The sequence below is a fragment of the Triturus cristatus genome, chromosome 6, assembly GCF_964204655.1.
Source record: "Triturus cristatus chromosome 6, aTriCri1.1, whole genome shotgun sequence".
Lineage (NCBI taxonomy): Eukaryota > Metazoa > Chordata > Amphibia > Caudata > Salamandridae > Triturus > Triturus cristatus.
In genome coordinates this window covers 453,253,279-453,266,493 of record NC_140589.1, presented here as the reverse complement: position 1 = coordinate 453,266,493, position 13,215 = coordinate 453,253,279, and the positions used below count along the sequence as shown (strand labels likewise).

At 45.3% G+C, this 13,215-nt stretch overlaps 1 protein-coding gene across 1 annotated transcript in view; it reads left to right on the top strand.

Moving 5' to 3' along the window:
- The first annotated feature begins 4,199 nt into the window (after positions 1-4,199).
- RAB23 (RAB23, member RAS oncogene family) overlaps positions 4,200-13,215 on the top strand; it is a 352,339-nt gene continuing 343,323 nt past the window's right edge. Inside the window, exon 1 of the mRNA XM_085610889.1 lies at positions 4,200-4,346. The gene's annotated coding sequence lies outside the window, so the exon portion shown is untranslated. The remainder of the gene's footprint in view (positions 4,347-13,215) is intronic.

Below are 13,215 nucleotides of genomic sequence, written 5' to 3'. Positions count from 1 at the left end.
GAACATGCAACTTGGCGTCTGTCACCCCGCTCCCCAGGTCACCCTCCAGTTCTGCAATCTCGGCCTCTACCCGGGTCACCTTCTCCCGCTCGCGCCGTCGGGCATGGGAGATAAAGGAGAGGGCCTCCCCTCTAAGGACTACCTTGAAAGCCTCCCACAGGGAGATGGCCGAAGAGACCGACCCCACATTCTCGTCGAAATATCGCTGTAAGGATTTGATCAAATCGGCACGAATGGTGGGGTCGCGCAAATACCATGCATTGATTGGGGCCACCCTGCCATCCCCCCTCGGGAAGACATCGAAATGCAACAACAATGGGGAGTGGTCTGAGATACCCCGCGCCAGATGGCGCACCTCCCCCACCCTCCCCGCATGGGCCGCCGGGACAAGGATGTAATCAAGCCGCGAGAGGCTACCATGGGCACCCGAGTGGAAAGTGTACTGTCGCAATGCGGGATGCTTTAATCGCCAGCAATCCACCAGGCCCAGCGTGTCCAGAAGGCCGGGCAGCCACGCCTGTGCCCGGGGGAGGTCCCTAGGGGGATGGCGATCCATAGACCCAGAGGCTACCGCATTAAAGTCCCCTCCAACCACCAGCAGGCCACTCGGAAGGTCCAGAAGGAGGCGCCCCAGATCCGCGAATGTGGTGGCTTGTAACCCAGGCGGGACGTACACTGATACAAAGATAAACACTCTGCCCTCCATTCTTCCCACTAGAACCGTGTAGCGTCCCCTCTCATCATGGCGCACCTCATCAATCTCCAACGGGAGCGAGTTCTTGATCATAATACCCACCCCCCGCGAGCCCGAAGTGAAGCCGGAATGGGCCGCCAAACGATATCCCCGCCGATTCATTGCATGAAAGGAGTTACCTATAAGGTGCGTCTCCTGCAGGAAGACAACATCTGGTGAAATACGTTTTAAGTACTGCAGGACCACACCACGCTTAATCCTATCCCCCAGGCCGTTAACATTCCATGACAACACAGTCAAATCCCTACCCCCCATCATACGTCGAAACAATCGGTCGTCCCCCACAGAGCATCTTAAAAACAACGATATAGTAGCGGGTTTGCCTTGCGGTGCAAACAAACAACACACCCCCCCCACCCCCCCATCCCATCAAAACTCCCCCCTCCCTGCACCCCTGCATGAGCCCAGACAGCCCCCCCAAAGTGCAGTGTGCCTGTCGCCCCATAGCTAAATACTAACTAGTCCCCCAGAGGAGGAGGGAAGCCCCCAACAGACCCCACACCACCTCCATAGGAGGGGAACATACGCAATCAATAGATGGTGAAGGAGCAATGTCCAGAGCAAGGCCTATTCAGTCACCCCTCAATTCTGATCCGGCGGGCCCTCCCCGCCAGCCGCGCCCCCCCCGTCCCCCCGGCCCCGATCTCCAGGCAGAGTGTCCAGCCAGTCCCCAGCCGCCTCAGGCCGGTCGAAGAAGTGCGTGCGACCATCCACCTCTACCCTCAGCTTAGCTGGAAAGAGCATTGAGTACTTGAGGCCAAGGTCCCTTAGGCGACGTTTAACACCAAGAAAGCTCTGTCGCTGCTTCTGGACCGCCGGAGTAAAGTCTGGGTAGAAATGTATCTCCATGTTGTCAAGCTTGACCGGTCCCTGTTGTCTGGAGGTCTGGAGAATAGCATCCCTGTCCCGAAAATTAAAGATCCGGGCAATGATAGGCCGCGGCGGGGCACCAGTCTTAGGTCTGCCCCCGGGGACCCGGTGAGCACGCTCCACCGCAAAAAACTTACTCAGCCCCCGGGGCTGGAGATGGGTCTGGATCAACTCTTCCACGAAAAGATCCGCCGCCTCCGCCTCTCGTCCCTCCGGCACCCCCACAATACGGACATTATTCCTCCGGGCCCGACCCTCGGAATCCTCCAGTCGCCGGTCCATCAGGGCGCTCGCCTGGCCAAGCCGGCGCACCTCCTTCTGGAGGGCCACCACGTCTGTCGTGAGGCTCGTGGTGGTGTGGGCCAGGGAGTCGACTCGGTCGTTTGTTTTGGACAAGTCTGCCCTCACAAGGCTCACATCCACCAGGACCGAGTCTATTTTTTGCGCTAAGGTGTCGAAACGCTGGTCCACCGAGGCCTTCATCTCTGCGATGGCGCCCATGACGTCCCGGAGGGTCGGATCCACCGGATGAGCAGATGCCTCCGTCAGGCCCACCGGGGATGCACGCGATGTCTCCGGAGAACCCTTCTGGAGCGTGTAGCGGTCCATACTGTTAGCCTGGTGCGCCGTGCCACGGCGGGTCGTCTTCACCTTCGCCCGGTCGCCATCTTGTTTGGTGGACATGCTGGCTTCTCCACTGTCGTGCCAAGCTCCCCAAACGGGCCGCTATACCAAATCACGGGTGCCAGGGGGGGGGCGGGGGCGACCACCGAACCGCGGGTCAACCCACCGCCGGCGGGTCAACCGGGCTCCTGGACAAGGCCACACCACCGCACCCGGCTCCGCAGCCCAACCCCGCTTGAGAGCTAGGAGGGCGCAAAAGCGAAAGTGAAAGTGCGGGGTACGCGAGTCGCCCAGCCCCGCTCGCCGCTGTTATTCACTTTGTCCCCGGATCGCCCCACTACTCCAATCCGGGGGGCCGGCGAGGAGAAGGCCGCAACCTTCAATCGATGCTCCCACCGGCGTTCGGGGTCCGATTCAAGCCCAAAAAGCAGGCGGCGCCTCAGCTCCGGTTCCCCAACACAGTCCCCTCAACAAGGACAGGATTTCGCCAGGATTAATTCAGGAGGTCGCGGAGGTCCTCGGGAGCCTCGCACCTACGCGGCCATCTTGGTTGCGCGCTAGGCTCCTCCAGGGATGGCATTTTAAACTTTTTACTCGTGGCATAGGTGTACCCGCCGCTGTCACTACATCCTCCAGAATCCTATGGGGCTATTTGCTAGTATGACGAGCGGTGTGCGACCCACTTCGCATTGTGCCAGCTGTCCCTGCAGTCCGGGAAAAAACGGACCGCCTGCGCCGGGCACAAAATAGAGCCCGATAAAGACCCGTTTCGAGACCCCCTTTAAAAAAAACTGCCGGTGCTCTGCACCGGTGAGACCAGGCCCACTTAAAGGCCTAACAGTAATCAATAAAACTGAACTAATCATTAACCTTGGGCTCGTCAGGGGTAGTAACTTATTGTAATTATAAATATTTGTAATTGCATAATGTAATTGCATAACTGCAATTACAATAAATGATGCATAAAAAATGTAAAGGCATACCAATCTATAAAACTTGCACTGATCAGCCCTGTCTCAATCTCTTACAGTAGCACGGTTACCCACACACTGACTGGCGATGCGGATGTCTGAGGCGCCGGTGCGCATTTAGTTATGCGGCAAACCCCACTGGAGAGTGGGTAAGGCTCTGAACATAAGTAGCAGCCTCACTTGTGAGCTGTCACATTCTGGAGCGAAGCAGCCTGGTTCCGGGTCAGTCACTCCACGCTGGTGGAGTCGCCCGCCACCAATACAACTCAGTGGGCCTATCACGTAGGTAGTAGTAGGCGGCTCCGTTGCGGATGGAGTCTGCAGAAGCCACAAGACGTACCGAGAAAGCGGACCATGCACTGAAAGCGAGGGAGTAGGAGGTGGCCGAACAGCCATTCGCCTCATATCACAGAGGCAGCATTCTATGCCCGAGGGAAGAATCGAGTTAAAGTGAGTGCTCGGACTCGGCTTGTTGCTCACATCATGTGACGCCGTTACTAAGGACGCTGAATGGGGCGTTGCTCTGATGGGAGCTATGGGAACTAGACGCTATCGTGTCGTAAAGGGTAACAGGAGACACGGTCGTGACGCACTGTACAGGCCGGGTGGCTGTAGTCATGGAAAGTAGTTCACATGTATTTAGTACACACGCAGTGCGCATGCATGCAGTTTACATGAACGACATGTCTTTATCTACATAGAGCATCGGTTCACTGAGAAAGGGGGCCTAAAAGAGCCAGATCGGTCCTCGACAATGGAAGGCTGACCTTTAAGAAACGTGAATTATGTGACAAAGGTAGGGCGCAGTTGGGGACTGCGCCAATGAATTGCAGCTTAGTTCGCTTATTTATGGCCAGCCGAGGACACTGAGAAGCTCCTCGACAGCCTCGAACACCGTGGACCTTAAGGCAACAGAGCAGGGGTGTTCAGGAGGGTGTGTTGGGAATGGGGGCACAGGAAGCGACGCACACGTGACGTGAGTACAGGCAGAGTGGCTCTCGGCGGCGGAAGTCTACTCGCCAAAGTCGGTTCCATTCTCAAGGTTTAGGAGCGTTCCAGGTGTTCCACTGAGAGCGACAGTCCTCTATTGAAGACCCGGGAGCCATTCAACGTTGTGTCGGCAGCAGGTACGTTCTTAGCCAGAGAGCATTAACGGGTGGATGTTGGATCCAGAAGGGCCGCCCTGCAGGGGTGAGCGTGCTTCTTTCAGCGCGGAGTTGCTGGTATAATTGCTAGGTAACCGATCCGGGCAGCCTTTAATCTTAAATACCTTGAAGCTATGAGTTTGGCTGTTGCCGGTGTATCAATGGATTAGTGTGGGAAGGGTGGCTCCTTACATAGGCGTGGCGCCGGGCTGCGTCTCGCCGGGTCCTATGCGCCTTCCTCGAACGCATCTAATTTGATTTTTGCAATCATTGGTTGTTAGAAGTATATCGAGATTGTAGACTTTTGGCTAATTCCGTGGCCCTCAAGACGGCTCGAAATTAAAACAAATTCCTTAATTTGGGTGAGTTTGAGCACCCAGAATCAAATGCTTTATTGCCCCGGATCTGAAAGCCCTTGCGACTGAGCAGCCAGACACTCCCCTAATCCATTTTAGATGTTTCCGATTGAACTCCACAGGTGATGTCCTGTTAGCATGGTACATTGTAGGTATTTATCACTTGTGTGGATCCCCCACATCTGTAGACCTGATCAATCCATCAAATGCAACTATTTAGTTCACCCTCACAACTCACTTTACGAAAAGTGCAGTCGGTTGATATTTCTTAGTATGTATGTATGTGTTCTACACAAATTATGGCAAGTGAACCACGCGAAGTGTACAGGGTCAAAGGCAGGCATAAAGACAACGAGTGATGGGAGAGGTGGCTGGTTTGTCGTCAGTTACTCCATTGTGGTATAATGTTCTTTAACCCCTTAACTGCTGAGCCCTTTTATTGACTATCTGGGGTAGTTTGCGCTTAGGGCTTGTGGTAAGAATGATAGTGTACTCGATGTAAGAATAAAAGGGGTTTATTCATCCAAGTCTCTTTGCCGACGTCGATCAGCAACCAGTCAGCTGGAAGTGTGCAGTCGACTGACCACACCACCATAAACCCGCTAACCGGCTACTGCCGCCACAAGAATATTACAAACATTTTAGAATCAGAACAACTTTTAAGAAAAACATATTGTGGCGAGCTTGCCACAAAATACACCACAGCCATGAGACAAACAACGGGCATGTGGCATACTACAACACCTTTCCCCACAAACAAAATAAGAAGCAATGCAGCAATCATAACATGGGTAACAACAATGCTAACACATTACGGAGTCTTTGAATCTTTTCGGTCTTCTGATTTCACAAGACCTTGTACTCGGTACGTCAGAAACTGTGTATGTGTACTAGTGTATATTATTTAGAGGGTATTTTTCAAAATGTCTTCTTTCTTATTCACTGGCTTACATTTGTAAGGCACAAAAGCAGCAAAATCCAATTAGTATGTAGTAATCAAGTCCACATCCAGAATGTAGTTTTAAGTAGATTTATTCAAGTTGTTTACAAGATGTAGGTTCTGTAGTATTCAGCAGAGAATCAGCCCCACCAGGAGCAGCCAGCCAGGCGCTCAGCCCTTATCCAACTGTGGATTTCATAGAAGAACATTCCATATTGCATCATCTCCACAGTGTTCCACTGGTGGAGCAGTGAATGGCAAAAACAGCACTATAACAAGATACTACATATCCTCATTTCTTCCATAAGAAAAAAGAGATAAAGAATTAGATGTAAATATTAGAAGAACAAAATAGAGAGGAGAATACTAGGGAGAACAGAGCGGAGGTAGAGCGAAAGAAAACAAGCAAACGTCTTAAAGAAACAGATAAATAGGCTATCTGGTTTTAGGTTTAAACCTATAATAACTGATAAAACCCCACCAAAAGGAAAATAGCCATCACCGCGTGAAACATATAAACACTGAAAAAACACCTTTGCAACCACAAACTAAGTGCCATTCATAGAATGGAACAGATGAGTGAAAGTCATTTTTATTTATTCCTGAAAGGGCCAATACATTGTAACTTTGTTATACAAGGTAACATCAAGAAAGACTGGGCTAACTATTCTGCTTGAGTTTTGTTGTTTAGGGATGTGACTAAAACATCGTCTCTTCTTTCTTCTGCTTTTTTCAGTTTTGTTGTCTTTGGTATAAAGATGCAGTGTTTAGAAGCATGTTTTAGGTCTTATTTAGTTATTTTATAAACTGTAGAGAATCGGGAAATATCAAAATCATATTTGAAATGTTGGTTACATTTGATTTCACTGATAGGTAAAATGGCTGGTTTCATAAAAATCATTCCTAATATCTACCATCACATTAACCCAGAAATGGATGAAATCCTTTGATACATCAGCCCCCTTTTCTAGTGAGTCAGTATTGATTGTAAGTGAATTGCCAAACACCCCAGTCTTTAAACAATCAATTCAAGGTGTAGTGACTGCTATATGTGAAAAGAATGTTGTCACCAAGCATCTGAGATAGTGATGGAAACATGACACCAGGCGTTTGGTAAACATGGAACGCAGTGTCACTTGGAATGCTGCTGAAAAAAGTTCCTTACAAGTTCAATACAGATTGGAGTGATATTGTTTGTATTTGCAGTAATTCAGCTACGTATATGAAAAAGTTGTATGATGGCCTGTCAAAATCGATACCTGAGCTGAAGTGCTTCCCTGTAAGAGATCCTTGTCACTTGCTAGATGTTATGCCGAAAGCACCTTTACAATCTACAGAGTTAATGAAGAATGCTATTGACTTTGTGGTCCATTCTGGTGCAGTAAAACTGTGTTTAGACGTCATATACCTGTGCATAGGCTACCTATACACATGCACTATCAGTGCAGAAAGCAAGCAATAATTAAAATTAAATTAAAATTCCATAAACACCGGAAAAACACTGTTTCTGTTGTTTTTAATGGCGCGAAAATGTGTAAACCCTGATAACCACTGTTTTTTAAGGTATTGAAAAAACTGAAAAAACCCCACCAGAATTTACCAAAAATAGAAACTGAAAACAGGAAAGCCTACAGATAAATAACCTGTTTCCCATCCTCCTTTCTATAAATGAGAAAAAGAAATAAAGAAAAGAAAAAGAAACCACCAATGAGTACTCTCCGCACACCAACTGGCCAGGTGTTGTGTTTATAGTAGCGCGCAGCATAGATGCGGAGTGCCTTTAAATGTAAGCTTGTTTGTGCACGGACCTCAGCTGACTCGATAAGTGTTCTAAGAGTCTGGGTCCCTGCCGGTAGGGTTCTAAGGGGGACTGTTATGATCTTGGTCGGAGCTGTTGGAAGACGTGTATCCAGGTGGTGCTGTTGGGATAATAAATCTACGTTCCAGACTCATTGACTGTGGATATTTATCATAACAAACTTGACGACGAGCGGGATTTCGACAGCACCATCAGCGTTAAAGGAAAAATTAATAAACTGAAGTAAACAAACTCGCGCATGAAGGTTTCCGATCTTAAACCGGATTTCATACATCGGCGAAAGAATATGTTCCAGGACTCCTTCTCCAGAAGCGTCTACCTTATTCAGGTACATCTTTATGGATTTTAATGTGAATTTACAAGGTTGAAACTCACCGTGTGCACGGAGTTCCACTGTTGCTACGGATGGTGTGTCCCCACAGTGACGCACGCACGCACGACGCTTAAAGGATGCACCTGCAACGCTCTATACAATAAACTCTATGGTAAGCACACACGAAGCAACGTGCCACCATCTTTTTTTTTTTTTTTTTCCAGTATCGGACCAAGCATACGGTCGCCTAGCAACAGGAAATAGGCACCAAGCTTCAAGATTCACGATTTCTTTCAAGGTACTTTTATTTACAGAGGCAGATTCATCGTTTAAATATATCGTAACGCATGGGACAACGAATATCTCATCTTTACAGTCACACAACTCATTTTCTACTCGTTTTGCCTCGCATTTGTTTAAATTTTGTGGACATTTAAGTTATTCACTTATTATATTCATTTACACATTTTCACCTTTTTTTCTATACATTCAGTACACACGTAATTTTTCTACTTTAAACTCAATAATGGCTAACGCCCAAAATTACAATTTAGCGCCACCCCAGTGCTGTTGACCGGCCGGGGGTAATCCTTGCATGGAGTGGGCGGAGTGGAAAGCCTATTTCATTAACTACATTGAGACACTGGATGTTAAAGGCAAAATGTCTCCTGCAGAAAAAAAAGGTATTTTTCTACATTCAGTGGGTCCAGAAGGTCTTAAAGCTTACAACCAAATGTCCAGACCTACGGGCGGTTCTGATCAAAATGTTTTTTCAGCAGCGATCAATGACTTTGATCGTTACTTTTCACCTAAAGTATGCATTGGTATATTGAGGTACAAATTCTTCCAGAGGAAACAAAATGCCGATGAACCCGTTGACAATTACGTTTCCGCTTTAAGAACTCTTTCCTTGGATTGTCAATTTGGGAACCTACAGGAAGATTTCATAAGAGACCAAGTCGTCATGCATATCAAGGACACTTCTATCCAAGATAGATTATGGGTCAACGGTGATTCAAAACTGGACGACATTCTTGCTATTGTTAGAAAGGCCGAAATGTCTTGCAGAAGCGCAAAACAAGTGAACATTAAGGCTGAAGAAAATAGCAAATTGAGCAATACGGTAACAAAAATTGATAAAACAAAAACCAAGCCACTATACAAAAAAAACAATATGATTAAAGAGAATGCTACAGACTACAACAAATTAAGATGCTACATATGCAATAGTACCTCACATTTGGCGAATTTTAAGGGATGTCCAGCAATCAAACAGAGATGTTCTGTCTGTGGTGTAGTTGGCCACATTGCCAAAGCTTGCAGGAAAAATAAAAGCAAGAAAGTACGATGCGTGGAGGATGGAGATCCTAGTGATAATGACTTTGAAACCAAAGAAGAATTTGAAAAATCCTATATGTTAAATATCACGGAAGGCCCTCCAATTATCTTAAATATCGACAACAACGTGATAAAGAAAAAACCTATTTGTGATATGACTATTGGTGGAGTACAACTAGAAATCTATGCGGACTCAGGTTCTCCCTATTCTATAATCAATGAAAACGTATGGAAATCTAAATTTATAGATAAACTAGGCCCGCCTTGTACCCTGGAGACATTAATCCGCAAGGGTATTCAGGTGAAAGAATTGATATTCTTGGTTTCAGGGTACTAGTATTCAAATTTAAAGATCGTGAATGTACCTCAAAATTATACATATCCAAACAAGGGCCGTCTGTCCTTGGGTGGTTTGAACAGGGGAAACTTGATATCATCCTCAATCCTAATAGTCCCAACCCCGTAATGGTGATTGGAGAGTCTGATCAATGTAGTAGTTCCATGCTTCACAGATTTCCAAATGTTTTCAATGATAATATAGGAGAATTAATCAATTTTAGGCATAAAATTATTCTAAAAGATAACGCATGTCCAAAGATTTACAAAGCCAGGAACATTCCCATCACAATTAGGGATGAAGTCAAAAAAGAACTTGATAAGTTAGTGGACAGTAATATTATAGAGAGGATAGAATCCTCTGAATGGATTTCTCCCATTGTAGTGGCCAGACGTTCGAATGGCAATATTAGGTTATGTATTGATCTGCGCCATCTGAACAACAATATTGTTGTAGACCAATTTCCCCTTCCCCGAATCTCTGAAATGTTGTCTTTAGTAGCTGGAGCGAAAAAATTTTTTTGCATTGATTTATCGTCGGCTTGCCACCAAATTGTCTTAGATGTAAATAGCAAAAAGTACACAGCTTTTGTCACGCCTTTTGGTTGTTTCCAATTTAAGAGAATGCCCTTCAGCCTTGCTTCAGCCGCGGCTGTGTTTCAACGAATCATGCACGATATGTTTAGTGACTGTAAAAATGTTATTTGTTTCCAAGACGATATACTTGTGTTTAGCGACAACAAATCCTCACATGACCAAGTCCTTGAGGGTGTTCTGGGCAAGTTGTCTGTGAATGGTCTTACAGTTAAACACAGCAAATGTAAATTTGGGGTCAACTCGGTTACGTATTTGGGGCATACTTTGTGTGCCGAGGGTGTCAAACCCAAGTCTGATCTCGTAGAAGCCATTCAATCAGCTCCTTCTCCTAAATCTAAAGATGACATCCGATCTTTTCTTGGGTTAACAGAATTTTACTCCAAGTATGTAAGGAATTTTTCTGGAAGAGTGTTTAATATTAGACAGCTTTTAAAGAACAAGTGAAAATTTGCATGGGATATTGAGTGCGAGAAAGAGTTTATGGATGTTAAGTCCGCTATTAGCAAGGCTGCCGCATTAAATAAGTTTGATCCCTTACTCCGTTGCATTGTCATGACTGACGCTAGCTCAAAGGGTTTGGGCGCTGTTCTTTCCCAGAAGAGAAAGGATGGTAGTGAATCTACCATAGCATATGCTTCTAGGGCTTTGACCCCGTCAGAGGAGAAATATTCAACTATAGAAAGAGAAACGCTAGCTGTAGTCTGGGCTTTAGAACATTTTAGAGTGTTTGTCTGGGGAAAAGAATGTGAAGTTAGATATGATCACAAACCTCTTGTACGTTTACTCACTACTGATGGGTTGATCAAAGCATCCGCTAGGATTGCTCGCATGTCCATGAGGTTACAAGATTTCATATATAAGATGATTTATGTTCCAGGTCGTGACAATGTCACAGCAGATTTCTTATCCAGACTCCCTCTACCCTTGAAGGAGTGTATTCATAATACTTGGGATGATTTTCATATCACTTTAATCCACGATGAAGGTGTTCCACCCATTAAAGTAGAGGTCTGGGAAATGGAATATCACAGAGATAAAGTTTTACAAGAGGTCCAAAGATACTTAATTGAGGGATGGCCAGCTAAGAAGAGTCTTTCCCCTGAATTAAGACATTTTTGGGAAGTGAAAGAAGAATTATCATTTTCTGATTCTATTATTTGGAGAGGTGATAAAGCTGTTCCCCCAGTAGGGCTGAGAGAAGTTATCGTTAAACATGGCCATGAGGCCCACAACGGTATCATCAGAACTAAACATTCCGTCAAAACTACATTCTGGTGGCCAGGACTAGACATTTTTGTTGAACGTATGGTTAGGGACTGCATTCACTGTGCAAATGCTGACATATCGTTGAAGACGTTGAAACCAATTATGCAAGGACACAACATTCCTGATGGTCCTTGGGGATCTATTGCAATGGATATTATGGGTCCCATTGGTCCTTTGAACAAATACATTGTGGCTACTATTGATTTATTTTCAAAATGGCCTGTTGTAAAAGTTGTTGAAAAAATTAATACTGACACGGTTTTACTATTTTTAGATGAAGTGTTCACAGAAGAGGGATTACCTATACGGGTAATCACAGATAATGGTGTACAATTTTTATCTAATAAGGCTAAGGAATACTTCAGCAAAACTGGAGTCACTCATTGTACCACTTCACTTTATAATCCTTCCGGAAATGGTATAATAGAAAGATTCAATAGAGTACTTAAAGCAGCCATTCAAATGGTTGGTGCTAATGATGACAAGTGGGAATATCAAGTGATGAAAACGGTGTGGAATTACAGGGTTACTCCCAATGACATGACTCAGAGTACTCCATTTGAGATCATGAGAGGTAGATTACCTAGGACTAAGGTTAATCCTGCGTGGCTTATTTCGTCCACTAAACGCCATGTGGACCTTGATAAAGTAACTAGGAGATTGGAAAAGTCACATATCGTTAATAAACACAGTTTTAACTTTAAAGAAAGAACTAATCCACTATCTAAGATAAAAGTAGGTATGTTGGTTAAAGTTAAAAAACCGTGGAGAGCTTCCAAGGGTGAAAGCCAATTTATGGGTCCTTTTGAGGTTAGTGAGGTCTTGAGGAATGCCGTTAGACTTTCTAATGGTAAAGTGTGGAATTTGAACAAAATTGCTGTGCTTAAAGGTGACAAGAGATTATATAAAGAGGTCTATTCTTCTCCTACAAGTAGTCAAGTTTTAGAGGACATTTCTGAAGAGATCTCTGGAACTAATAATCGCAACAAGGGGAATATGGATCGCAGTTATGATGTACATCAGAATAATGACAATGAAGCCACATTATCTGGTAGTCCAATCAATTTTGATGTTTGTCAAAAAGATGTTAATTGTCATGAAACCAAACGTTTGCGAAAAAAACCTGTATGGTTGTCAGATTTTGTAACTTATCCAAAGGAAGTTGTATCCATAGTCTATTTATTATTTATCTTGTTATTTATTTATTTTTTTGTTTCTTTTTTGTTTTTTTTGTTTCATTGTTACATTGTTTAAGGGAGGAAGGTGTGTTGTGTTTATAGTAGCGCGCAGCATAGATGCGGAGCGCCTTTAAATGTAAGCTTGTTTGTGCACGGACCTCAGCTGACTCGATAAGTGTTCTAAGAGTCTGGGTCCGTGCCGGTAGGGTTCTAAGGGGGACTGTTATGATCTTGGTCGGAGCTGTTGGAAGACGTGTATCCAGGTGGTGCTGTTGGGATAATAAATCTACGTTCCAGACTCATTGACTGTGGCCATTTATCATAACACCAGGTAAGTATGCGAGAGAGCAATCCACATCAGGAAGAAACAAGATGACAGAGAAGAGGAGAAATACAAAGGATAACTCATGCTTCCCTGTAATAAAAAAATATTAAGATAATAAAATGTTAACAGCACTGGGTTAAACAATATACTAAAACAGGAAACAATACGTAAAGAATGAACATAGCACCCAGTGTAAATACAAATAAAGTGCAGGGCGACTTACATAAGAGAAACACATGAAGCGCAGTGCGACTTACACACAAAAGAACAAATGAAGCGCAGGGCGACTTATACATAACATATAACGTGAGACGCTGGGCGGCTTACATACAAGACAAACGTGATGCGCGGGGCGGCTTACACACAGGAAAAACGTGAGGCGC